The sequence below is a fragment of the Pteropus alecto genome, unplaced genomic scaffold (genome assembly GCF_000325575.1).
Source record: "Pteropus alecto unplaced genomic scaffold, ASM32557v1 scaffold215, whole genome shotgun sequence".
Classification (NCBI taxonomy): Eukaryota; Metazoa; Chordata; class Mammalia; order Chiroptera; family Pteropodidae; genus Pteropus; species Pteropus alecto.
The window spans coordinates 827,552-854,582 of NW_006436287.1; positions in this window are offsets into that span (position 1 = coordinate 827,552).

Here is a 27,031-nt window from a genome sequence, read left to right on the forward strand (position 1 = left end):
TAAACAAGATATGGTATAGATATATAATGGAGTACTACTCAGCCATAAAAAGGTGAAATCTTGCCATTTGTGACAACATAGATGGACCTTGAGGGTATTAAATAAGTCAGATGGCAAAAAACAAATGCTGTATGATTTCACTCATATGTGAAATGTAAAAACAAATACAGAACAAACTCATAGATACAGATAACAAATTGGTGGTTACCAGAGGGGAAGGACTGTGGAGAGAGGGTGAGATGAATAAAAGGGGTCGATTGTGTGATGACAGATGGAAACTAGACTTTTGGTTGTGAGCATGTAGTACATACAGATGTTGATTTATAATGTTGCACTAATGAAATTTATATAATGTTATAAACTTATGTTACCTCAATAAAAAAAAACAGATAATATGAAGCAGGATATTTAAAAAAAGTAAACAATGTGGCTAAAAAAAAGTCTTCTTGATTAGCACTAATGAACTAATAACCAAGAAGTTAATGATATTAGCTACCTAATTAATTGAGCATATACTACATGCCAGGCACAGTGCTAAATTCTTCAAAGACATTCTGTCTTCTAATCCTCATAATAATCTATTCTATGTAAACTGAGACTCAGAGAGGAACTAACAAACCAAAGTCAAGGTAAATGGCGGAACTTAGGTTTGACCTCAATTCTGTCTTACTCTAAAGCCATCACTCCCCTTTACTGACTAATTTTCCAAGGGCTGCCCACAGTCCATTATCCAGACATGGTACCTGCCCCTAAGGAGCTTACAGACTTAACCAGACATGATGGTGAGGTGGGATTGTAGAGAGACTTGTGGAAAGGACACTGGCTAGGTAGAAGTCAGGAGCCCTGGGCACTTCTACCAGCTCCACTGCCTATGAGCTGGGAGACACTGGGAAAACCTATCTTCTTTGTGCCTCATCTATAAAACTGGGATAATAAAAACTGACTTGTCTGGTTCAGGGGACTGTAATGACACTTAAGTGAGAAAATACATGTGGAAAAGCTTTGCAAATCCTCAATTCCTCTACAAAGGTAAAGTCTAATTGTCATTATTTGATAACAGAATACTTAAAACTGATCCATTTCTGTCCTTTTCCCAATGCATTTTTCCTATTGCTTGCATGTCCAGGCTTTCTATTAAAATCCAGCTCAGAATTTATCTCTTCCTCCAAGAAGCTTTCTGTATTGACCACTCTCAGGGCCCTTTATTCTATGACTCTCCACCCCCTTATTTCTCTACTTTTTGCATACAGTTATTTGAGTCCTTAAGTTCCTTGAGAACACAGGTGTGTGTGTGTGTGTATGTGTGTGCACGCATGCACACACATACACACACACTCTCTATAGATTGTTAAACCCCACTACAAGGCTTTTTACTTCATTACTTTTATAACCTCAAAACTCTGCCTCTGCATTTAGGCTGTAACACATCAATACAGTTGATTCACTGCCTGAATAGAGATATAGATAGTGAAAGCCCACAGATAATCCCAAACCATGAATTATTAGTATCAGAGTGCTGAAGCATGCAATGACACACACACACACACACACACACACACACACACCCATCACACCTGCACCTGGTTCATCTGAGCTTGCCTATATTGTGATGACGATCCAGTTCAGGACAATTGTACCCACCCCTTATTTTACAATTTATCATTTGCTTTCCCATACGTTAAAAGATAGGATTTTTACAATAGCTTCCTGCAAAGAGACACAGGAGAGGAATCACTGCCCTCTTTTCAGAGCAGGAGAGGTTAGCTGGCTTGTCCAAGATCCCTCTGTAGAGTGGAGAGAGCCCAGGCCTTCATAATTCTGGGCCATGGCTCACTCCAAGACAGCAACAGGGCTGTCTGGTTGCAGAGAGGGAGTTCTACCATGCGTGTCAGGGGAGAAGCCTGGTCTTGGTCCTGGATGACTGTCTGAGGCAGGAGGTAGCTGCCTGGAGCAGGGACTCAGCACCCTTAGAGCCATGAGTCTTAGAGACAAAGACCTTGGGCCCAGCAGAAATCTGAATTCTGACCCTTCCTTTAGGCATCACTTTGAGCCTCCCCGTGCCCTGGCCTTTCTGAGGACCCAGGAGTCAAGGTCTCTGCCTCTGGAGTCCCCTACTCTCCACACTCTGGCTTGTGGTAGCTTGCCTCAGGAGGAAAGGAGGGGTCTGGGGTCAGAGGGGTGATTCATGAGGGCCGTTGCCCAGACCTGGGTGGGTTTTGCACTTCCTCTCCTTCCATTAATGCTCCCTGGAATGAGAAGGCAGCTGAGGGGTCCTCAGAGATACTTGATTTCTGATTGGGAATTAAGTGTCTGATAATGACTCCCCTCAAATGTCAAGCGACCTGGCCTACTCCAGGGCTGATTGCTCCCCCTGGGTGGGTGGGTGAGGAGAAATCTGGCCCTAGATGCTTCTCTATAATGGAGGTGCCGCCCCAGGGCTTTGACAGGGTTTGTCTCTGAGATGAGCTCTTCCTGGACTGAGGACCACTTCAACTCTTACTGCAGCCCTCCCTGTACAGAGCACTGGGGCCTTGATGTGGGTATTGCACCAATATGGCCATGGTGTGGGTATCAAGGTGGGTAGGAAGGGTAGAGCTGAAGCTAGAACTGACTTCACTGGTCCTGGGCTAGGCCAGGGTCTAGCAGCTGGACAGAGCAGATGGTTGCTCTTTGCAGAAAAGAGTCCTGCCCTTCCAAGGGCCTGTGGGAGCACAGACCTCAACTTCTCCGTGGTTATGACTTGGGGTCTTTTGTTAAGGCCCAGTGTATATGTTAGCTAGTGCTTTCTAACAAACTGCCCCCAAACTCAGTGACATAAAATAATTAGATTTATGATTTCTTGTGAGTCTATTGGTTATCTAAGTGGTTTTTATTTTTATTTTTTGTCTTGGTCAGGATCATTTATATACTTGTGATTGGCTGTAGGTTGAGGAGCACCTCTGTTAATCTAGGATATGTTCTCATTTTGGGAGCAGCTGCCTAAACCATAGGCAGTTTTAGGGAGGCTTCAGTTGGGACAACTGGGCTCTTCTCAACATATATTCCATCCTGCAAGCAAGGCCAGGCTTGTGCACATGGTGCTGGCAGTGTTCTAAGAACATGAAAGGCCACAAGGTTTCTTGAGGCCTAGCCTTGGAACTGGCATGCTGTCACTTCTGTAGAATTCTACTGGTTAAAGCAAGTCATAAAGCAGCCCAGATTCGACAGGAGGGGAAATAGGCTCTGCTTCTTATTGGGAGAAACAGCAAAGTCACATTGCAAAGGGCATGGATATAAGTAGGAGAGGATTTGGGGTCATTTTGCAATCAATCTACTATATCCAGCCCCTGAAGCCGCTTGTCTCCCCTCTTCCAAGGTCTGAGTGGAAGAACTTGCCTTTAATTACCAGAGAAAGACTGGGCAGGGCCTTGACCATATGCTCATGTGTATTCTTCTAATTCTGACATGGGTGCATCACAACACTTTTCTGCCGTGTGACCTTGGGCTACTCATTACTTCTCTTTCTGCCTCAATTTCCCCCATGGTGAGATGAAGTAGTTGGATTCATGATTAGATTAGATGATTAATTATCGGGAATCTACTCTGTGCCAGGCATTACGCCAGGTATTGAGCTAGACGATCTATAAGGGCCTTCCAGGCTGGCATGGGAGGATATGCTGGCAGAGGGCAGTGTGACCAATGGAGTAGGAAGAGACTGGTTACGAGGTGAGTTCACATCTACCACTTTGGGAAAGTTGGATCTCCATTCTGAGCTAGTTTCCCTTTTGGCAAAGCTGGACTGTGAAAGTATTTGGTAAGATACTGAGAACACATTTGTTAACTGTGAAAATGTGGTGCACATGTCCACTGCTAGAGTCATCGGCTTTACCGTGGAGAACTGCATGGATTTTATTCACTTCTGAGAAAATCTGATGTTGGTTTCTCACCATTAAATAAGTGCTCCTTAAGCTGAAGAAACATGGTGGAATATGCTGAGTAAGACATAAAGAAGGGGAGGTTGTAAAAATGAGGTGATTATTTATCCTCAGGTGGAGGAGACTCAGGGAACACTCTCCAAGCATTTGAGTAGATCCAGATTCAACTAGCATCCCTGATCACCTGTGCTCCCAGGCACTCTCTTACATGTTATTGCATTTGATTTCATCCTCACTATGACTCTTGGGGACATTACTTTTCTTACTGTACAAACAAGTATGGCCTGTGGCTCAGATAAGCATAGTGATATCTGTCTGTCCACACAACTAGAAATCATGTATTTAGAATCTGTTTTATGCTGATTGGATATAAAAAGAATCATGGCTAGCAGACTTGAAATGGGCTTTGGACATAGTTCTTCTGCTTCCAGCACCATTACTTTCCCTTTCCATGCCCACTGAGAACAGAACAAGCTGGAATGGCCTTAAAGGATAGTGGGTAGGATTCAGGTTAGATGAAGCAAGAACTTCTTGGCTATAGAGAGTCATAATAATAATAAAAATAGCTAAGATTATTGAGGACTTACTATGTGCCAGGCACCTTGCTAAGCTTTTGCAAACACTATTTTATTTAATCCTCAGAAGAACTCTGTTTTGTTTGTACTATTTAGGTCACTTGCCCAAGGTCACACAGATAGTAAAAAGTGGGCTGAGGTTTGCATCCCAGTGGTCTGACTCATCTGAGGGGTAGCACTCTTGTCTGAGGTAATAGGCCATGTGTTTTCTGCCTTGGGCTTCCCCAGACCCCCAGCCAATGAGGGGCTATGTGCTGCCTGGGGAAGGAGAATGTGCAGGCCTTGACCCTGCCCAGGAAGGTGCAGCAGGGGCTTGTGTGAATCTGCTCCAAGTGGAGCAGTGTATGGAGAAAAGGTGGGTGTGGAGAAAGTGTCTAAAGACAGGCTTTCTTTTTCAGGGCGTGATGCATTACTCAGATACCCAAGGCCATTAGCTCCCTCCATGGGTACTTTTCTCTGCTTGATTGTTTATCATGCCCAAGGGCATGAAATTGATCTTATAAAGCTTATTCATTTCCTCTGACTCTTCCAGAAGAGAGGTAGAATGTGTGTGTCTGTGTACAGGACTGGCCAGGATGAAGGACATCCTTGGGTGGGCAACATAACCAATATGGACATATCTCTCCAGGGGCCTTCAGGACATCATATCCATGTCCAATGATGAACATCTTCCCAGGAATGTGGGAGTGTGGTTCGAGGACATGGAGCCAAGACTGAGAGGAACCAGCTGTTTGAAAGGAGTAACTGCAAGTCTTTCAGGAGTGATTAGAGTATTGGGTAGGGGTCAGAGGGCAGTCGTGTGGTACTTTAGGGGACATTCTGGTGGGAACTGCAGTGCCTGGAGCCAAGGATGTGAACCTAGTCTCTGATTCTGGAGAAAGTAGGGACAAAATATAGGCCATTGTCTATATATGCTGCTCAGTCCGGAGTTAGGCACTGGTAGGCTTTTTGAGGTCAATAATGAAGTCAGTGGAAATGATCACACCGCAACAAGCACCTATTCTGATCGAGGTTCTAAGCTAGATCTGAGGACATAATGATGGAAAAGATGTGGTCCCAAGTCTCAAGTTGCTTAAGTGTGTGTGTGTGTGCGTGTGTGTGTGTGTGTGTGTGTGTGTGTGTGTGTGTGTGTGTGTTGGGGCATAGTGGAGACTCATACAGGGGATCATGCTTCTATTAAGACTGCTGTAAGAGGCATGAGCCAAGTGCCTGGGCTTAAGGGAATTCAGGGAAGGTGCCACCTGGACTGTGTCTTCAGAATGAGTAACTCACCAAGCATGGGGAATGCTTCTGCATCAGTTGGGGTTTGTAGCCATATACAATAAGAATGACTGATTGATTAAGCAGAAAAGGAATCTATTAGAAGAATACTAGATGTCTCATTTAATTCTATGTTTGTTCTGGAGAACCAGACTCAAGGCTAAGCTTCCAGTCACAGTGCCCCACTGCACCATAGAACTGGATTGATGAGGAAACTAGCTGCTGCTGCTGTCCCACCAGACACCAGCTCCTGCTGCTGCCTCTCTCCACTGACTGAACTTTTGAGACAGGACCTTAATCTTGCTTTCATTTCTGCCCTAAAGCTGGATACCTCCATTTCCACCCTTGCCAGCAGCATGGATTCTGGGCATTGCCTCCTTACTCAAATTCCTCCCTGCTAGAGCAAAGCCTCTTATGAATGAATCTGATTGCTGGGTCTGAGTCACATGTCTGTGCCCTAGCTGAAAAGGAGGCTGGGTAGCCAAGATTTTGGTTCCTACCTTAGGGAGATGTGACTCATGAGTCTGGAAATTCTCAAACTTAGCAAAGATGTTTGTGGGCAGCCAAACCAACTGAAACAAACATGATAAAATTCACTGCAAGAATGGTAAGTCCATAAGAACAGAAAATGTGCCCTTTTTATGTCAGTGAACGTCCTGCCTCTAGCTTGTGCCTGGTACATGGTATACAGTCTCTATGTGCTGGTAGAATGAATGAATAAATGGCAGCAAGGGGGTGAGCCTTATTGTGGGGCTTGGGAAGCTGTCCTTTCATTTGTGGCTATCTCAGGAAAGAGTTAAGGCATCTTGACAGCAATTTGTGTCAATTATTTGGACCATCTTGCCAATCAATCTTTGATCTGATTCTCTACTCTTTGGGGGTTGAGCAATAATCTGGTTCTTAGAATCAGGCAGAAAGGAATTGACCCAATTCAAACATGGACGCTGAAACATATATGGTTAGTGATTAAACCATGTATTGATTTCAACAAGAATCACACACTTGACACACTTACTCAACTGCTACTCCAGTGGATATTGTCTTTCCAGCACTGAGATCCCACTTCCTCCTCCCTCACAGGACTCTGAATCTGTGTGTGCCTCAGGAAGAAACTGGCCCACTCCCAGCTCTTGGAAGACCTGATTGGTCTGAGGAAATCCCTTGCTAGCAATTGGTCAAGAGGAGCCAATGAGATGTAAGAAGAGTTTTTCTGAGGGGTGGGGGAAAGCCTTCTTTACACTTCTGGAAGAGTCGCTGCGAGTTGCTCTCTTCTGGTTTTGTCTGAATGTTATGGGTGGATCTAAGGCTCTTAACTGCCCCAGCCATCTCATGGTCTAGTCTGAAAATGATGATGCACAAGAAAGAATCACAGGGAAACAGGACCAGACTTCCAGATTTATACCCAAATTCTGAATTCTGTCTTACTTCCAGGTTTTCAGAGCTGGTAAATTCTGTATGATCTGAGCCACTTTGAGCTGTTGTATGTTCTGTCCTTTGCCCCTGAGAAATCCCTAACAGATACATGAATCACTGGTTGCTCATTTGTAATGGTGGCTCAATCCCAAGAGATGGCAGGGCTGGCATCTGGGTGGTACCTAGGGAGCTAAAGAATGGCCTCTCTCCTTACTCTCAAATGCTTTCCCCATGGCACGTATGGCAGTGCCTGAGATGTATCAAGGAAGGTCTTTTCTCTCATGGGAATCCTGTTCCTAGAAGACCTCGTTTAGGATAGAAAGTCTCTTAGAATAGAAGGCCCACAGACAGCATCTCAAAGCATGAAGGAATTGATCCAGGCAAAGCCCCGCACTTCTGGAGACTCAGATGGAAAGAGACCTTGGGAAGAAGGGAAGGGGGGCAGAGAGCCCCCTGCCTCATTGCCACCCACCAGCAAACAGAGATGGAGGAGTTGCTTTCTGCCCACATGCACGCCTTCCCAGAGTGGAGTGGAGTGAAACTTGGCATATCCTTGACCACAGCTGGGACAGCAGCTGTGAGGGGTATTTGTCACCAAATCACCACCCCAGGGGCAGGAGAAGGTCCCACAATCCTGGGTTCTGTGCTCCAGATAGCTCCAAACTGCTCCACATTTCCCTGAGAGGAGAGTTGAACGGAACATAAATAAGACAATTTATTCAGAGAAACCATCTCCCCTATTTACATTTAAATTGAATAATTTAAAACACCTTTACCCATTTCCATAAATTATCCCCCGTTGGATGGGCAGTCCAATTGCATGGAGGGGGAACCATCCTGGGGAAGGGCCTAATTACATCCTCTGCTACAAGGCTGGAGTGGGAGGAGAAGAAGGGTGGGGAGGGGTGGGCATGCCTGGAGAGGGAGCTCCAGAGGAGGCAGACTTTCCTCTCAGAGGAAAGAAGGAGGGAGCTGATAAGAGGCAATATCCCTTTAAGAAATTTACAATTGAGAGGTAAAAGGCCAAGAAGTCTTCCTCTTATTACAAGAGCACAGTCTTTGGGACCAATCCACTGCCTCCCAGCCAAGGACATCCCCCAAGTTTGACCTGGGACAGCTATACCATGTTTACAGCTTCTGTAGACCCAATCTCTGACACCCAGGAAGAAGGGGAGGGAAAGAAATAATGGCTTCCTTGGCACAGGCATCTGTGATTGGCAGGCTCTGGGCTGAGTACTGGGGACGTAGAAAGAACCAGCCCCAACTGTGCCCTTCAAGGCCCCCGGGAATGAGGGAGAAAAGCTCCTTTCACACAGGCTGTGTGTGCTCGGAGCAGAAGTAGGGGAGAGACAAAGATCCCCAAGAGGTGGGAGGAGTGAGAGAACTGGCCTGCTGGGTACCTGGGTTAACAGAGGAGGTGACTTTTGAGATGACTCTTGAAGGCTGGGGAGATTTAGATAGGTGCTGAGGACAAGAGAAGGTATGACTGAGAAAGGACCACTGTGAGAAAAGTCTCAGGGTCTGGGGCCTGCGTAGGCCAGAGTAACTTCGGGAGAGGAGGATGGGCTTTATCTCTTGGGAGTTGCTGGGGCAGTTTCGGGTGGCAAAGATGCCACCTGGCCTTGGTGGCATTGCCATGGCATCGTTTTCCTTCATAGCACACTGAGAGCTTGCATGTGTGGATGGAGCATTGGCATTTCAATCCTTGGTCACTGACTCCCTTTAGGCCTCTGAGGTAGGGGAGCTCTCCTATTACCCCAGTTTCCCCTGATGTAGAGGGGATTCAATACCTGGCATTGACCCATTTAATCTCAGGGGCTCTGGAGTTACTCTGCCTTCAGGATCTGCTGGGCTGCCTCCCTATTCCCCACTCTACCCAGATCACCTTCCTCTGGTTCTTCCCAGAGATGAAACTCTCTCCAGCTTCTCTATTCTCAGCCAGGGAGTGGTTGGTATGGACACAGAGTAGAGCCCCGGGTGACTCAACCTCCTCCCCAACTGAAGGCAAAATGGTGGGTGTGGAGTAGGGATGATTTGGCTTGGAGAGGGGAATGGTGAAGGGTGGCCTTGGAAGGATACTGGAGATAAACTCTTTAATGCTATGACAACCCTAGACAGCATGAGTGGTTAACTCTGCCTAAGAGATGAGGAAACAGAGGCTCCAAGCTGGGGAAACCAGGTTTTAACTTTGTTCTGTCTGCCTTAAAGCCCCTTGTTGGCTGCAGGCCAGACTGTGTGGCTCACAAGGTTGCTGATAGCAGTTGCTGGAAAGTAGTGCTGTGCCAGGGTCTGCGTGAACAGGTGAGGTGTAAACCTTTCTGGGAAAACTGATTAAAGTGGCCATGGTTGTGCTTAAAAGCTGTGCAGTCCCCTTGCATATTAATGTAATCTTATCAATATGTTCCTTTGCCATCTTCATGGGTCCTCCTGGGGGAGGAGGGATAGACCCGACCAAGAAAAATTCAGAGCCAAGACTCTTAAAATTAGCTTCTCTAGTCTAAGAGAGATGTACCTACAGGTGGCCCCTATTTCTTAGCCTCTCTCCACCACCTATTATCCCCTCTGGTCAAGTCAGTGGTTTTGTTCTCTTCTATTGGAACCAGACAGGTCTAAGCTCAGATCCCAAATCTATCATTTACTAGCTGTGTGACCTTGGGAAAGTCACTTGCCCTCTCTGAATCTAAGTCTTTTTAGGATCATAAAGCTGATCTCAGAAAGTTGTTGTGAGAAATAGATGAGATTGTATAGGGAAGCACATGACATAGAGCTCAACACATATAGCAGTTGCTCAATAAATGTCAGCTTCTTTTCTGATAGGTCTGCCACCTATTAATGAGGTCCTCCCAGCTACCCCTCACCTTTCTCAAAAGTCCCAGGGAACTTTGTCTGGGAGACTTTCCACAATTTTCTCCTTGAATGACTCAATGCTTAGTGTCCCCTTGTCATTGGGTGCTGAGGTGTCCAGTTTGCAAGTGGTGCTTTTGTGTGACTGGGCTTCATCTCCTGGCTCCACCAATTTCTTGCTGTGTGACCTTAAGCAATTTGTGTCTTACTCCATTTGTGTCTCATTCTCCTCTTCTTGTAAAAAAGGTGAAATAATACCTAATTTACAATGATGTTGTGAGAATTGAATAAGAAATAACTTGGGTTCAGTACCTCATATGATGTGGGCACACAGCAGTCACTCAGCAACTAAACTGCTATCCTTGCGTGTGTGTGGTGGGCTGCAGCAGGCTGCTGCCCTTCAGTAGGTCTTTCCAGGCAGGGACTGCCTCCTCTGTCCTGGGTCTCTGAGAGCACCAAGCAGAGATAGTTCCCATCTCAGAGGGTCCAGGCTAATGGGTAAAAAGTCACTCTTCCCTTTACTTTATAGACTTTTAGACCATTCATTTTATGAACTTGGTAATTGTGCATTAACTATTGGTGAAGGGATTGCAGCCTTTGATTGGAATAACAGTGGAGCTATTTGGGGATGATTTTCATCACTCTGTTGAGTTTCCTCTTTATAGTTTAGAGCATCATGACCTACACAATAGGGATCTCCTATTTCATCAACAAAGAGTGTTTGAACATCTAAATGACTGAGCAAAAAAGCAATCCCTGAGCTGCATCCTGGGCTAATATTTGGGCATTAGAGACAATTCAAGATTTCAGCCCAGACATTGCCCCACCAGATATCATTTTATTCATACCAGCCCAGGCCCAGGGATGGCTAATTAGCCAGGTTATGTAGCCCTGGGCGAGTGAGGCCAGCAGTGCAAAGGCTTGTGCTATGGGTGTCCTGGATTTTGGTTCAGATACAACTGGCTGTTTGATTTTTTCATGAGTTTCTAATTTCTCTGGACCTTAGCTTCCTTATGCAACAGGAGATTCAATTAGATGACTCCCAAGGTCTTCCATAAGTTTTAAAGTTCTGAATTTCTAGGTCTAACCTGAATCCCTCTTGCTACGTTTGAAGCCAACCAGCATCTATATACTTGGTAATAAGTGAGCAATATTGGGTAAGTCCTAGAGGGCTGTGTTTTTTAGTCTCTTATGGTGGGAGAGCTTTGGTGAGATTGTATTCTAATTAAATATTTAATGGAATGTGTGTACCTGTTAAAATCACTGCCACCACCTTGGGGATGGGCTTCCTTTGTGTTTTTATTTGCAGCTTGTTGGTAAATTACAGGGCTGATCCCAGCTGAAAAATCTCCCTTCTAAGACCATGTGGATTATAGAGGTCCGAATGGATTGTCCAAAGCATAAAGAAAGGTTTCAGGGATGTGAGCTGGCCCTTCCTATTCTGCTTTCCAGAACCTATAATGATATCCCAAGCAGGACACAGGAAATGGAATCAGCCTCATGTTTGGGGATGCAATTTGTTCTGCCTGCTCTCTAAGAGTTGGGGAGATAGTGTATACTTTTCTCCATGTTAATAACATCCAAAATGAGTCTTCATTAAAGGCTCCATTTAGAAGCCACTGTTATTCTTTACATTCATTAGCACGGCTGCTTACCACTAAATTGCAACCTTGGTTTACCCAGAGCTTTGCAGAGCCCCCTCCCAATGCTGGAGAACTGTTAAAACAGACCTGGACTTGCTGAGTTTCAGAGATGGAAGAACTGGTACATCGCTGGTCATCTTATTCAGTCCCCTATTTCTGGATAATTGCCTGCTAGACTTCTAGAGACTCTCTCAGCAGCCTGTTTAAGGATTTAGTGGATCTAGGTGGCTGTTCTTCCTCTTGTCTAACTGCCTTCTTTTGCTGCAATGTAAGCCAGTTTGAACACTTCGCTAGGATAATGAAGTGTATCTTTCTGAGAACACTTTGCTTTCTTTCTCCAGCTGAGTTCAAGTAGTAGATTAATTTTGATAGGTGGTGAAAACTTGCCTTTTCCTGATCCTCATGGTAAGACCCAGCGCTAGACAAAATATTTATAGAGCTTAAGTTTGACTGTTAGGTTCATGTCCATCTCCCCGATTTGTGCTCTTCTTCTCCAACTCCTGAATGCCCATCTTCACCTTTGTTCTCTCCAGGCCTCAGGACAGCTCCCAAGGCCGTTATCTAGGACCTGTGGCTTCCTAAGCCTTTCTCCCCAAAGAATCAATTAACATGTATTAAATGCACACTATGTGCCAAGTCCTCTCTCATTTAGCCAGAATCATAATCCTAACAAGTGGGCATTACTGGTACCATTTTGTAAATGAAAACAACTAAGCCTCAAAGGTGTTCAGGTCCTTGGTCACACAGGCAGTCAAAGCTAAAGACAAGATTGAACTCAGGTCTCCTGACTCCAATTGGAGGCACTGCCCACTTCACCAAACTATCTTTGTCTTCTCACTCCTTCAAGGCTAAAGGTAATGATCAACTGACATAAGAAAGGACTTGGATCCACTCCTAGTAGCTATCTGCTGATGTGACAAGAAAAAAAATTTTTCCCCCTCATATGTCAGAACTTTTATACACAAGTGCACATTGTTCCCTCCAATGTAGTCCACTTGGAAAGTTTGATAAGCAGTCCAACCATGTCACATTTTTAAAGCAGCTTTTGAACTCCCCTTTGGAAATCTATGGCATATGGTCTTGAATACTGGTGAATGTTTTTCTTTTTAGGGTGAACTGTATCTTTGGAAATACCCTGAAGTCATTTGGATTTAAGTCTGAAGAATCAAATGAGGCACCCAAATAGGTGATTTTGTTTTGAGTCAAAGGTCTTTCAATACATTTCTCAGTGAAGTATAGTATAGACACTCACTGTTCCACAGGTCCCACCTTTTGTGTTGTACAGAAGATTTCTGAAATGTTTCAGAATCTTGACATGTGAAATAAAGCTTGATTGGCTATTCAATGGGGGAGAGAGGATGGGGAAGATGAGTACTGATGCTCAAAACCACATGACCCACGATCTTCCTTCATGATTTTGAGCCACTTTTTAAGTGCGGGGAGTTGGAGTTCCCTGGGAAGATGCGTTGGTTCTCTTATCGCAGGTCAGCTGAAGCATTGATGGTTCATTAATTACCACATTCTTGCCAATGGTGTTGCCTATTCCGACTTTATCTGGGAGACAAGATAAATGGAAATGCTCTCTTCTGCCCAATCTTTCCTCCTTTTACGAAAAAATTTCCTTTTTTTTTTTTTTATGGGAGTCTGTTTCTTTGCCTTAGCTGAAATCTCCAGCCATCATTCTCACTGTTAATCATCTCTTTCAATGAACTGAATCTTTTACCTTTTTCGATATCTTCAGTGGCTCCAGGGCAGGAAGGGGAGGATGCTGGACCGTTGCTCCTGGCAATGTCCTGATTATCTTCCTTTCTTTAGACCTGGTGAGTCTATGAAACATTCCATCTCCTTTGACATTACTTCACTTCCACACTCTTCTTTGAGCTTCTCTACTGTCCCCTTTGCAAAATTTTCATGACTTTGGCTATGTTAGACCTTGATTTTCAGGCTACTGGTATACTCGCTCACTTTTTGAGGAACCAACCCAGCACACATTTCTGTCTTCATCAGGCCAGCTGGGGCTGGCTGCAGTGGAGATGGGAAATGTGTAATGAGCTGACATTGAGGAACTGCTGCTGTGAGCTGATGCATGCCAATCTTTCCTCCTCTTCTTTCAGGGAGAACCTTTCTGGTGAAGTATTATCATACGAAGTATGTACAATTCAATAGGAGCCCCTGGAGTTAGGTACCCTTGCCTCTGTTATTTTAGACAAGCTCAATGAAGACTTTGAGCTTTATGAGCTTCAGTTTTGTCATCTGTAGAGTGGGAATAATAATAACTACATCCTAGGAGGTTGTGAAGACAAAAGAGATGCTTCATACAAAGAATTGGTTTGAGACTGGTGCAGAATAGGCACTCAAAAATGAAAGCCATTTAATAATAATGATTACCAACTTATTAGTGACTCTAATGGGCTGTGAGCAGGAGCCGTTTTTGATCAGTTGAATTAACTGATCATAGAGGGAGAAGAGAGGCGAGGGACGGGAGCTGTCCATGGTTCTGCGATCCATTCACGCCAAAAGCCATTTTGACTGATCTAATAAACCTATTTTGTGTCAGGCACTATTCTCAGCACCAGATTGTTCAGACAAAGGAAAAGCTTTTTATCTAGACTCCCAGCTGGTCTCATGTATACATAGGTGAGAGTGTGTGTGACATGCCCCTGTCAGTGAGCATGGGGCAGTCTCATGTGCATGCATATATTAGGCACTTAAAAGATACTGTGTGTGTAATGTAAGAGTGAACAGGTGGGACTCTAATGAAGGAGGGGGGTACTGCTGTAATGCAATTCACCTGAGTAAACTAGCTGGTAAGAAGGCCTTGGCTTGGTCATGAGGAAAGAATGGCATCTCAGAACTTTTTGGAGAGACTGAAAGGGACACTGGCCCCCACCCCCAGCCCCTCTCCTAGGAGAGGCGAGGGACGGGAGCTGTCCATGGTTCTGCGATCCATTCACGCCAAAAGCCATTTTGACTGATCTAATAAACCTATTTTGTGTCAGGCACTATTCTCAGCACCAGATTGTTCAGACAAAGGAAAAGCTTTTTATCTAGACTCCCAGCTGGTCTCATGTATACATAGGTGAGAGTGTGTGTGACATGCCCCTGTCAGTGAGCATGGGGCAGTCTCATGTGCATGCATATATTAGGCACTTAAAAGATACTGTGTGTGTAATGTAAGAGTGAACAGGTGGGACTCTAATGAAGGAGGGGGTACTGCTGTAATGCAATTCACCTGAGTAAACTAGCTGGTAAGAAGGCCTTGGCTTGGTCATGAGGAAAGAATGGCATCTCAGAACTTTTTGGAGAGACTGAAAGGGACACTGGCCCCCACCCCCAGCCCCTCTCCTAGTCCTCCAGAGCAGAGTAAATTTGAGGCCAGAGCTGAGCTGCTCTCCTGCTGAGCACTCCAAACTAATTTTCTGGTATATTATACACTTGGTCTTTTGAACAATCAATGGCCTTAAATGCTGTTTGGTTCCTGCAGCCAAATCCAAGAGAAATAAGATATAATCCATCTGGCTGATATGGCTGGAGCAGAGAGGGAAGGAGAGAGAAAGAGGGAGGCTAGAACTGCCCTAGGGACCTCTACTTGACTCAGGGAGGGTGGGAGAACTGGAGGAACCTGCCAGCTTTTGAGAGCATGGGCCTTTAAGAGATATTGATGGCTGGCTAATCACAGTCCTGTTTGTCTCAATGCACCCTACCCATAGAGCTGTCACTCCTGCAGGGGCTGAGCTGTAGTGGGAAAGGGCTAGAATAAGAGTCAGGATTCAAGGTTCAGGGGAAGGGCCCTTGGTGCAGACATCCTAGAATCCTGGATGGAATGATCTGGCTTGGGCGTCAGTCTGGGGTTAACTATGGACCATAATCCCCTTGAAGCTCTGAGATAGTCCCAGGCAGAGTATCACTGGGGGCAGAGAACTGGGGTTCCAGTACACCTAGGTCAGCAGAGGACAGCACGATCCTGCAAACCCTGCCCTGAGCTCAACCTGGCAAAAGGTGAGAATTGAAGAAGTACATGGGAGTGTGGGGGTGGGGTGGGGAAAGAGGTTTACTTGGTTTTCCCATGAAGGTAATTCCTTCACACAGCAAGAAGAAAAGCAGGATCATCCTCCTTTGGAGCCTCTGCTCCCACAGGGCAAAACTCCTAGGACAAACAGTGAGTATCTCAGATGCTCCTGCTGCTTCTGACAGCATCCTCTCTGATTCTCTCCCACTCTCTGATCTACACTCACCTCAGAAGACTGAGTGGGGGAGTATGGCGCCCGGCCCAAGGCTCAGTTTCTCCTCCTCTTCTAGAAATAGTCACTGTCTAGAGACATGTATGTGGAGAATGCAGACCTCTACAGGACACAGGAGCTTGGGTAATTTTCTTTGTGGATGGAGTATTCAGAAGGTAAGAGAAATTATGTTCATGATATGAAGTCAATCACATAGCAGCTTGGGGAGATGTGTGTGTTGGGGGCAAGAACACATCTTCCCAAAAGATTATGTGGGAGTGGTTTCCCTAGGGAAGGCTCACAGGCAGAGGGGGAGGGAGATGGGAGGTGGCAGCTCTCTTATTCTGCCCTGCACCTAGCTCTGGAGAATGGGACCCACCTAGCTGCTTGTCTGTGTTTCCATGCACTGCCACGTGCCTCGGGTGTTGTTGGTGGCACATCTGAGACATAGGTGACACCTCAGCCCCCGGGGGCAGTGTGGTAAGGAAGAGGAACAAGGCCAATAAGGGGCCCACACAAGTGCCAGGGCAGAGGAGCCACAGGCGGAGGATGGAGATCCTATGGTGGGTACATCCCCCACATAGAGGGGACCTCAAGATGGGCACCTGGGGACTAACTCATAAGGTGATGAATGGGAGGAGAGAAGCCAGACTCAGCATTTGTTTGTGTCTGTGGAATCCTTTCTGTCTAGGCTTCCTCTAGAGGCCTACTCACAGCCAGAGCCTGGGGGCTTGCCTCCAAAGCCTGGCCCTCCGCAACCCTGCTTAGCTAAAGAACTGCTCCTGCTTCCTTGGTCCAGGGACAGCGCAACCTTCAGCTGGCGCAGCAGTGACAATCCAGAGCGGGTAGCAGCTCTATGATAAGGGCGGGGTCTGTGCACTTCGTTGATGGGTAATTATGCTTAGAGCATGTTCCGTGGAGTTGCAGGGCTTGTCTGACAAGGCACATTCTTGTTCCTTGAAGCTGAGGCAGCTGGGGAACTGAGCAAAGAAGCCAGGGGCTGAAGGTGACCTCGCTGCTTGGGGAACCCAGCATGGATAATGAGCTGCTGATCCCAAGGGGCACTCATCCAGCTGGGCATCCCTGTCCCTCCCCTGGCTAGGGGAGGACAGCAAGAAGGGGTTAGGCCAGAGGACCTCTCAAAATAGAGGGAGTTGGGAGATGTCACACACTTAAGGCCATAATTATTATAACAATTTACTGTTAATTATTATAGTAGCAGAGACATTTAAGATTTACATAGTGTTTGGTACTTTTCACCATGATCCTTTGGTGTAGGGACAGATCTTTATCCTCATTTAGATGCTGAAAAAGGTGGGCCCCAAGAATATTAAGCGGGTTCACCAAGATGGCAGGGCAGAGCAAGGTCCAGAGCCTGGTTTCCTGACATGCTGTTCAGGCCTCCTCTCTCTCTCCAAGTTGGGCTTCCCTCTGTTACAGCTGAGTCCTTAGCTCATGGCACTCCAGAGGCCCTGTGTATGAAGTCCCAGGGTGGGAGTTGAGAGGACAGGTTGGGAGAGAGAAGAGCCCTTGGTTCCCAAATTGGGATGCTCTTGCAATGAGAGAAGCCATTCACCAGAGGCAGACTGAGGTTGATCTGAAGGCACAGGTGAGCAAGTGATGAGTGTTTCCACACAGACATGATGCTGCTGCTCTGCTGGTCTAGAAGGCTGCAGCACTGATTGCCATCTGCATTCACCTGTCTGGCTTAAAAGATACTGCATGACAAGCAGCGCTTTCCATGTGTCATACACGTGAAGATGATGTCAATGAACACCCCATAAATATTGCACTGAAAAAATGAGAGCCAAGAAATGATGACAGGGTCATTTAGTAAGGCTGGGGTAAACCAGGGAAGGCTTCCTGAAGGAGGCCACTCTAGGCAGAGTCTTGAGGGAACAAAAGGACAGGTGACATTAGAGGCAAAACTGAGGGCCTGAGGCAAGGTGTAAAAGGATTGGGTAGTGAGCATGTTAGCTTGAATGGGCCTAGGGATGGGGGGACTTAGGGTGAGGAGGGGCCAGGATAGCTGATGGTTGAGGTAGAAGGTCAGATGTGAGTTTGAAAAGCTATAAATAAAAGAGGTTCTGAGGATTGTTAGAAGGGAAGAAATATCAAAAACAGTGTGAAATGCTTTATAAGGCTGTGTGTGAATGAGGATTGGATGGAGAAACTGAAGACAAGCCTAGGGGGCTAAACATCCTAGGATTTAGCAATGTCCCATCTGACTTGAGATTCCAGGTGCTGGCTGTGAATTCTCTGGCTGGCTGTGACTTGGGATTCCAGGTGCTGGCTGGAATTCTCTGGCTGGCTGCAGGGCTTTGGGATCTTCTGCACATTCTGACCCCAGCCCTGCTGCCAGGTTGGGCTGTATTCTGGAACTTGGCAGCATAGATGGCTCCCACAGCGCATTGCACCATCCCACAGTGCCTTCCTTCCCAGCCAGGACCCAGCCTTCCCTCTACAGGATGCCAGTTCAGTGCTGAATTCTGCCTCAGGGTCCAGGAAAAATGTTGTTGCTCTGGTATGATGCCCTGCTGCTCCTTCTGCTCTTCTCCAGGGTGATTGATGGCTGCGGGAGGTGGGTGAGCAGCCTTCCTTCCCCCAGCCAGGTTTAGATAGTTGGAGAGGCTAGGAAGCAGGCTCCTAGAGTAGCCAAAGAAGAGTGGTAGGGAAGATAGGCCAGGGAGGTGACCCAAATGCTCCAGAGGGTGGCTCTAGATGGAGTGACTATTTCCAGGGGCCAGGAGATGGTTGCAAAAGACTATGCAGTTAGCTCCATACTGGATTCTTCTCAGTAGGAAGAAAGTGACATTTTGCTGCCTAATTTTTTGGTTTCTCAAGGCCACCCTGGACTAAATTCTTAAAAGACTCATGATGGCTAGAGAGTGAGGGCCTGCTATTGTCTTCAAGGGCAAAGTGAGGCTCACAGAAGAGAGTAGTTTATTCTTAAAAGGGTCTACTCTGTGAGTCCCACTGCAGTGTATCTTCTTTCAGCTCTTTTCTCTGAGATCTCACAGTGTGAGGATAGGAGGGGGTTTCTTCTCTTTCCATTTCTCTCTGCCAGAACATCCTGGGAAATTTTAAAGGGAAAAATCCTTTTCATGGTTGGAAGTAGGGGGTGCACCCAAGAGCTATAGGTATCTGTAAAACCAATTTAAAAATCACTCTAGCCAACCAGCCCCCAAAGGAACCGAAGGGAGCTATAGAGTAACTCAAAAGCAGACACTAATGGAGGAGAAAAGAAATGTAGTTACATATTCATCAGCTTTTAAATATTCATGAGGATTGTAAAGCAGATTAATTTTCATGCCTCATTTCTCCTGTGGTTCCTGCTGTCCATATTTTACCACAGCAGCAGAAGAAAATGGAGCTGTAGATCACTTGGCCACTGCCCTCCCTGTCACTTAAGGGGTAGTGTGCATGTGTGTGCATGCACACGTGTGTATGTGTGTGTGCATGTGTGTGCGAGATGTGTGAGAGGCAAGGGAACAAGAGGGCAGTCATTGTGGAGATGAAGGCGCTTGTCTCCTGAGGGCCTGGACCTTTGGCCAGGTCAGAATGGCATGAGGACAGCAGGACACAGAAGCATGACAATGTAGGGAGGGCCTGGAGTTGTCTGAGTGCGAGGAGCTCTTTGGAGCCGAGAGGACTCAAGTTAATTTCTGGCCTTCCCAGGGCGAAGACAGAAAAGGAACTTCACCAGAGTCAGCAAAAGTTTCATGTACACTCCCCTAAAATAACTGTGAGGCAAATGAGTGAGTGGGGTGAGAGCAGGGAGAGGGCATGAAGGGAGCGAATGAGGAAACTATGGGGGAGACTAGAAGGATAAAGAGGAGGAAAGCACCAAGAGCGGGGATGAAACAGGGCAGAGAAGAGGAAATGAAAGGGTGATCAAGGGCCCATTTATCCCAGATGAAGAGCATTAGAATAAAGGGACATAGGATAAAAGCGGCAAGAATGGAGGCTAGATATCTGGAAGGACTTTCAAGTCCTAGGGCTATTGTACTGTCTTTTTTCTTTATGGAATGGAGGTGATGTGAGGGGAGTCTGAAACCAGAGCTGAACCAGGGGTTGCTGGGTAGCATAGTCAACAAGTGTCCTGGTCAGAGGGCAAGGCAATATTAGGGGAGACTCAGTGCCAACTTTGGGGTATTATGGTGAGCCATCCTAGAGCGAGGGGAGCAAATATTATTGTCTAGGTTCATGAATGAAAACCATGGAGCCTATGAAGTAGCAGACGACAGGCCCTGGGAGCATAGTCACTGAGGCAGCTTCTTGGTGGTCCTGCAGTATGGTCCCTGGGCAGTGATGTGATCTGACAGTCCCTAGTGGTTTGGGCCAACTTTCTTGGAATAAGAGGTGATATGAGCTGGCGTCTGAAGGGACCTTCCTGGTTGGCTAACTTCTGCCACCCTCTGGGGAGGCAGAGGGCTTCTGTGGAGAGGATCTTCAAGGTGCTCTCTGTTGACCTTTGGGCATCACTAGGCAAGACCTCATCAACGGGTTCTTTCCCCAGTTTTATTTCCTTTATACTGTCCTGGATCTCTCCACCGAATTCCTAACTTGTGTCCAGCTACTTACTGGATATCTCCATTTGGATGTCTAGTAGCCATCTTCAAACTAACATGCTCAGAATTAAATCAATCCCCTCCCAGGCCACAAACCTGTTAGTTTGCAACCTTTCCTCTACCAGTCAAGGGCAACCACATCCTCCAGCTGTTTGGGTCAAAAACCATAGGAGTCACCCTTGACTCCTCTCTCTTTCAGTCCTTCAATGTAACAGCCAGAATATTCTGAAGTTGTATCTCACCACTTCTGTGGCCACCACCCAGGTCCAAGCTCCCATCTTCTTACCTCAGCTGGCCATGCCCCTTTGTCTCCCTGACCTTGTCTCTTTCTCATATGTACCCCATGACTATGATGGTTTCCTTGCTGTTCCCTGAGCAAGCCAGGCCTGCTCCTACCTCAGGGCCTTTCTATGGCCCACTCCTTCATTTCCTTCAGGACTTTTCTCAGCTTATCTTTTCAGTGGGGTGTTCCCTGAGCATCCTATTTAAAATACTGCTCCCTTCCCCAGCTCCCATTTTCTCTGTCTCTCTGTCTCTCTGTCTGTCTGCCTCTCTGTCTGTCTCTCTCCCTCTCCCTCTCTCCCTGCTCATTTTTCCCCATAGCATTTTCACTTTCTGACATGATACATAATTATGTATTATGTTTGTTATTATTATTTATTGTATACTCTCTAGCTACTGGAATATTAGCTCCATCAGAGCAGAGTGTCTGTCAATTTAGTTCAGTGCTTTATCCCCAACACCTAGAGCAGGGCCTGGCATACTTGGAAATACCACAGATTTCCCCAATACATACTTATTGAACAGGAAGTCTCCCCTTCTATCCATGAAGGTTGAATTGCTGTGGTAATTTGCCCACCTGATGAAAACAACTGAAAACTGGACAACATATATACAACAACTACTTTCAGACAGTGGGTAGCAGGTAGCATAGGATGCTGGGCCCTGCGAGAAGGGAAAAAGCCCTACTGTGGCATCAGTTTACTGCCTGAAGAAAGTTTCCAAGCCAAGGCAAAGGAGGCAGAATCCCAAACAGAGCCTGGGGGTTAAGATTGAGGTTGAGGAGGCTAGAACTTGTGAGGAAGAGTACTGGAGAGGAGAGGGCTGCTCACAAAGGGGTTCTGGGACTCTGTACAAGGCTCCCTGAAACTTTGGCTGAACATTGATCTGCACATAATTGGAGTGAAACACCACAAGGTTAGAGAAAGAACTGCCAGAAAGCAGAAGACTGAACAATTCCTGGAGCTCACGCAGACCTGGGAATAATTCAGATTTCCTGCAGTGAGTGTAGTGAGAGCTTGTAGTACATGGTGCGCTGGATAGAGTCCTCAGAAGGGTGTTACCTTAGCCCAAGACCAAAGGCTGCCCTGGACCCGTGCTAACAGAGCTTAAAAGCAAGCCTTAAAAGGATTAAAGTGATTCCAAATAACTGAGAGCCAGAACAAAGTTCAGCACTCTTAAAAGGAATACATCAAAATCCAGAATTCAATGTAAAATTCACATCCGTCATCTAATAAAAAAATTAACAGTCATTCAAAGAAACAGGAAAATATGACCCATAACCAGAATAAAAATCAGTCAATAGAAACAGACCCCACAATGAGAAAGATGTTGGAATTAGCAGACAAGGGTGCTAAAGCAGTGATTATAAATATGCTCCCTATGCTTGAAAAATATAAAGGAAAATATGAACATAATGAGAGAAAGAGAAGATAAAAAAAACAAATGGGATTTATAAAAATGGAAATAGAATATCTGGAATGAAAAATATTGTGGAACAAATAAATGATTTTATTTCTGCCTCTGCCACCATCAAACCACATAGAGGATGGGGACCTTTTATTCCTTAAAGCTTATTCTCCCGGTAGCCAGCACTTTCCCTCCTGTGAGAGCACTACATCCACTTCTCAGTTCTCCAGGGCTCTAGAGAAACAGGCTTCCTTTCTATTTGGTTCCCAAATGCAATCTGGGTTTCACATGGCAAGTAATGGCTTTTCTGAGTTTCGTTTCATTCGGTGATCCCAGAACCCCTCCTGTGTCCTGTGATCCTGTCCAGTCCCATAGTGAACTCTTCTTTCCATATCAGTCTCCATTTATCCAAAAGGAATTGTGGAACTCTTGTCATGGGACAATGCGTGAGACCTGGCTCTGTCTTGTAGAGCTCCAAGTCCAGGCATGTTGGCACAGTGCAAGGAAAAAGTGACAAGGTTCATGAGATCAGTGTGGATAAAGTGCTGAGAGAGAAAAAAACTTTATTTGGAGGTCAAGGAAGAGGTGGCATTTCTGCTGGGTTTTGAAGGATGAATAAGGTTTGGACTGGTGGGAATGAAAGAACAGGCATTTTAGGCAAAGCTGGGTATCATCATGGTTTCCTCCTTTCTTGTTTTCCTTTTCTGAATCCACAAGCTCTACCCTTCTTTCAGGGTTCTAGTCAACTCTTGGACAGGGCTCTGCTGTCAGGAGTAAGTCCTGCAGGCTTCAGGCACCCAGTTTCTTCCCAGCAAATTAGTAGCACCAATTTGGGCAGCCTCACAACTCAATTACCTTTCATCTCCCTGGGTTCTAATGAGATAGAACAGGGGACAAAATGTCCAATTTGTGATAAGATGGTTTCCAGGACAGATTCAAAGCCTAGTCCAGGGGCGCAGGTTTGAGCCAAGACTGGATGACTCAGTCTCCCAGGCCCTCAGCCCCCTTTCAGCTGCTCCCCAATCCCCAGGTTAGCACTGCTGCCATGAGGTACCCTGCCTGGTTTGGCGGGGTATCTGAATATCTCATTTCTCATCTTTCTCTCATCTCATATTACCCCTACCTCCTTCCTCCATTTTGGGTGCAGTATGATTAGTTCCTAAAAAGGGCAGTTTTTCATGGGCTGCTTACCACATGTCACTTGACCTTTAGAGTCATTTTGGGGTGTGGTGGGTGTGTGTAAATGAGCAGGGCTGGGAGGCTGGTGTAGGTGCCCCTCCTTCAGGCATGCTTGGTATAGATAAGGAAGAGATTGTTAGTGACAATGATGCCACTGCACAAAGCCCAAGGCAGGAGGATGAGGAGCGCGGGGCTTCCCCAAAATGGGAGGTTTGAGCAAGGTGGGTGAGAGGTCACACATGAGCTGCGAGATGATATGATGTGTGTTCCTCTTTGCCTCCCACTTTCTGGTCTGCCACCTCCCATGGAATGGCCTCTACATGTTACCCAGACCAGATGTTCTTCCTCTTCCTTCCCCACATCAGGGTGGAGACAGGTGGTGTCTGCAGGTGGCTGCCAGGGAATCTGAGTGAGCTCTCAATTCCACAGGGCTACCTGCACCTGAAACTTCACGCCCTAACCTGGGGCAGTGCTGCCTGTGACCCTGAATGTCAGGCAAGCCCAGTTTGGGGAGTTCTCAGAAGCAGGCACTATGGTGGGGGGATGGTGAGTCCTGACTTTAGTGTTGGATGGAGCTGGGCCTGAGTTTCATCTCCGCGATCTACATGCCCCTGACAAGTTACTTGACCTCTAGTCCTCAATTTCCTTATCTCATCTGGAAAATAGAGATAGTTGCATTCCCCACCTTCTAGCAGGGGCATGTAGAGTGCTGAGTAAATAGCAGGTGTTGTTATTATCATGTTGTTGTTGATGATGATGCACTTGCTGAGAGGAAGGCAGCTGCACACCCACAGTCCTGTCCTGACTCCTCTCTGCCTCACACCTCCTCCCAGCTGCTTTTGCTAAGTCTCCCACTTTCTGACCCTTATTCTGGATCATTGTCTGACAGGCCCTAGAGGGACCCATTGCATCTTTAATTGCAATTCTCTTGCTTGGCAAAGCCATCAGCACCTAATATTCCATGTCACTGCTGGTTCTCTGTCTATGGACACCTCACTCCTGGGGGCTGCTCAGCCACCCAGGGCAATTCCATCTGGTAAAGAACAAACATGGCAGGGGGCAGGACCATGACCTTCCAGTAATGCACTAGTGATAATTTGTTTACAAATAACTTAATATCAGAGGTCGAAGGCCTCCATGACCCTATCACTGGTCCTTCCTACTTTGCTATGCCCCCTAGAAACCACAAAGGTACCATTGATCTCCAAAACAGATCCTTACCCTTCTCTTAACTGCAGATCAGGCCCCTGAACCTAGGGAGAAACCAAGGTTTCCCCTTCCTCTCTCTGACTTGGCTCTGATGACTGTGTGGAGTTTTTAAAGTAAGGCCCAGCAAACCATTAAGGCTGAGTAGGGTAATCTTGGAGAAAGACTCGGAACCCAGTGGAGACTGGGATCAAGGAAGAACTTATCCCAGGTGCCTAAGTTCCCATTCCCTGGGTCCCGAGGCAGGACCCCTTCCTGTGGGCACCTGTGGTTATCCTCTTCCCCACCTCAGTACCTAAGGAGCACCCAGGGAACCAGGGAGCAGCTTCCTCAGGACTTCACAATTAAGACTGGGCTGTGGGTAGCTTTGGCTGCCCCAGGATAGGGCAGAGAGTAAGTGGGCAGCTCTGACTTTGTTCAAAGGAAGCCCTTCCCCCTTGAGAAAGAGCTTAACCAGAGGAGGAGAGGCCTCCCAGTGGCAATTCTTTTCCCTCTACGCAAGTCCTCCTTGCCAGGATCCTGCCACCACCACTCCCAGGCTCCAAGGGACATGTCCCAAACCTCTTTGCTAGTTCCTCTCAGCATTGCTGAGATCTGCTGGCATTTTCACAGAAGACTTCCATAAATACTAAAAGAGAACAAAAGGGAAGTAATTACAGAAAATACAAACAGCATGATAATAGTCAAGTCTCTAAAGTACAGGTTTCCCAGCCTCAGATTACTACCCTGGAGCCCAAGGGGCTGGTCCGCCTTCCCGGCAGACCCCGTGCCAGGCTCCAGCCCTCTCAGACTGGCTTCCGCTGCAGATCATGGCTCCTGTGGGCCAGAGCCAGGCTGAGTCCCCCTGCACTCAGTTCTAGTGCCCTACTTGAGGATTTCCCTTGGCTACGGCTGGCCACCAGAGCTGTAGTGTCTGACATGCTGAATGACTCACCACTCAGCTTCAGGTAGAGGCCTTGATTACCTTGAGATCACTTGCTGAAGACAGGTAAGGTCCTGTCTCCACTCCCAGGCCCATCCACTGCACACCTTCTATCCCAGCATATTTTCACTGGTATGACAAAGAGTTGTGGAGTGACTGTCCAACTCACCATGGCCCCTGAGCCTTCTTGCTCACACACAGTAGTGGGCAATTGGCAGCCATTTGTTCAGTGTGACCCAACCCCCTGGACTGAGGTTGGTTGGACTAGAACAGGCACCTGAGTCAAGCTGAGCCAATTAGAATTCTGCCTTTGGGTTACTGGAATTAGGGGTGTTTTTGGTTTACTCCATGGAGGTTTGGGAGCCATGGGTAGCCATCTTGAGTTCTGAGGGTGAGATGGCGGGCAGGAAGTAAACTTTCCCTTTAAATGTGAGTTTTTTATTTAAATGTGAGTTTGAGTGAGTTTCTGTATCCTGCAACCCCTTAGTCTCAGCTGATACCATTACACTGTAACTGAGACAAGCTCAATAATGCAGCTGGGCCCACACAGGGACCGGTGTGAGGAAAAGAGAAGCCCTTGGGAAAGGGTGAGAGAGTCAAGGAGCACCAATCTTTTCTAAGCTGTTGGGGGCAAGAAGCCTGGGGAACTCATAAACAGGGCAGGAGCCCTTTAGAATATTGCTTGCCCTTATAGTCAACATTGATGGGTCAGTGAGTGGACTTCCATTTTCCTTCTAGCATTCCATCTTTTGGCCAGCCTTTGCTTCACCTTCATGTTCTATGGGGGTGTAATGCATGGACTTGGAGTCTGAAACCTAAACTCAAGCTCCGGCTCAGCCACTAATGAGCTGTGTGACCTTAGATGAGTGACTTTACCTCCCTGGGCCTTGCTTCCACCCACCAAAAAATGGTAACCTTAACCCCTTCGTACTTTGCAAAGTTGCTTCAAACTTTCCCCTCCTCCCATCTTTCCTCCTCCACCCATCTCCTTCTTAGCACTTGCTACCCCAGCAAGCCTTCACTTTCCGACTCCACCCAGTTCAGCATATTCTGACCCCCTTCCTATAGTTCAGGGCCCTGTTGTGTTGTGCATTGGCATATAGGGTTTCTTTGAATCTCGCTTGTAGTTGGGATGCTAACTCAGTCTTCCCTAAGACTCCCTGAGGGCAGGGATCTTGTCCCCCCTGCTCCCTCCAGACCTCTCAACCTGCCTGGAACAGGGCAGAGCCCAGAGCCCGGAGAGGGTGTGTGGAGGAAGCCTGCCCTGCCAGCTTGCTCTTTGACCTGTTCATCTGCTTTTCCCTTTCTCTCTCCTCTGTAGGAGCTGGTTCAGAGTCTACTTTCTTAACTACGTCAGATGTAGGTGTTCCCCCAGCCTCCCTAGAAAGCCGTCTTCAGCCATGGGAAAAGGCATTTCTGGCTATTTCTTCCCCACATTTCCTCCCTCCTCAACCTTTCACCTTTTTCACTGCAGAGGTGGCATGCCCCACTAAAGTCAGCCACCATGACCCTACTTGCAGCTGGCTCTTGCCCTTCCTGTTCCACAACCTGGCATGTACCTGAGTGTCGCTCTTCCTCCCATCGCTGCCATTCAT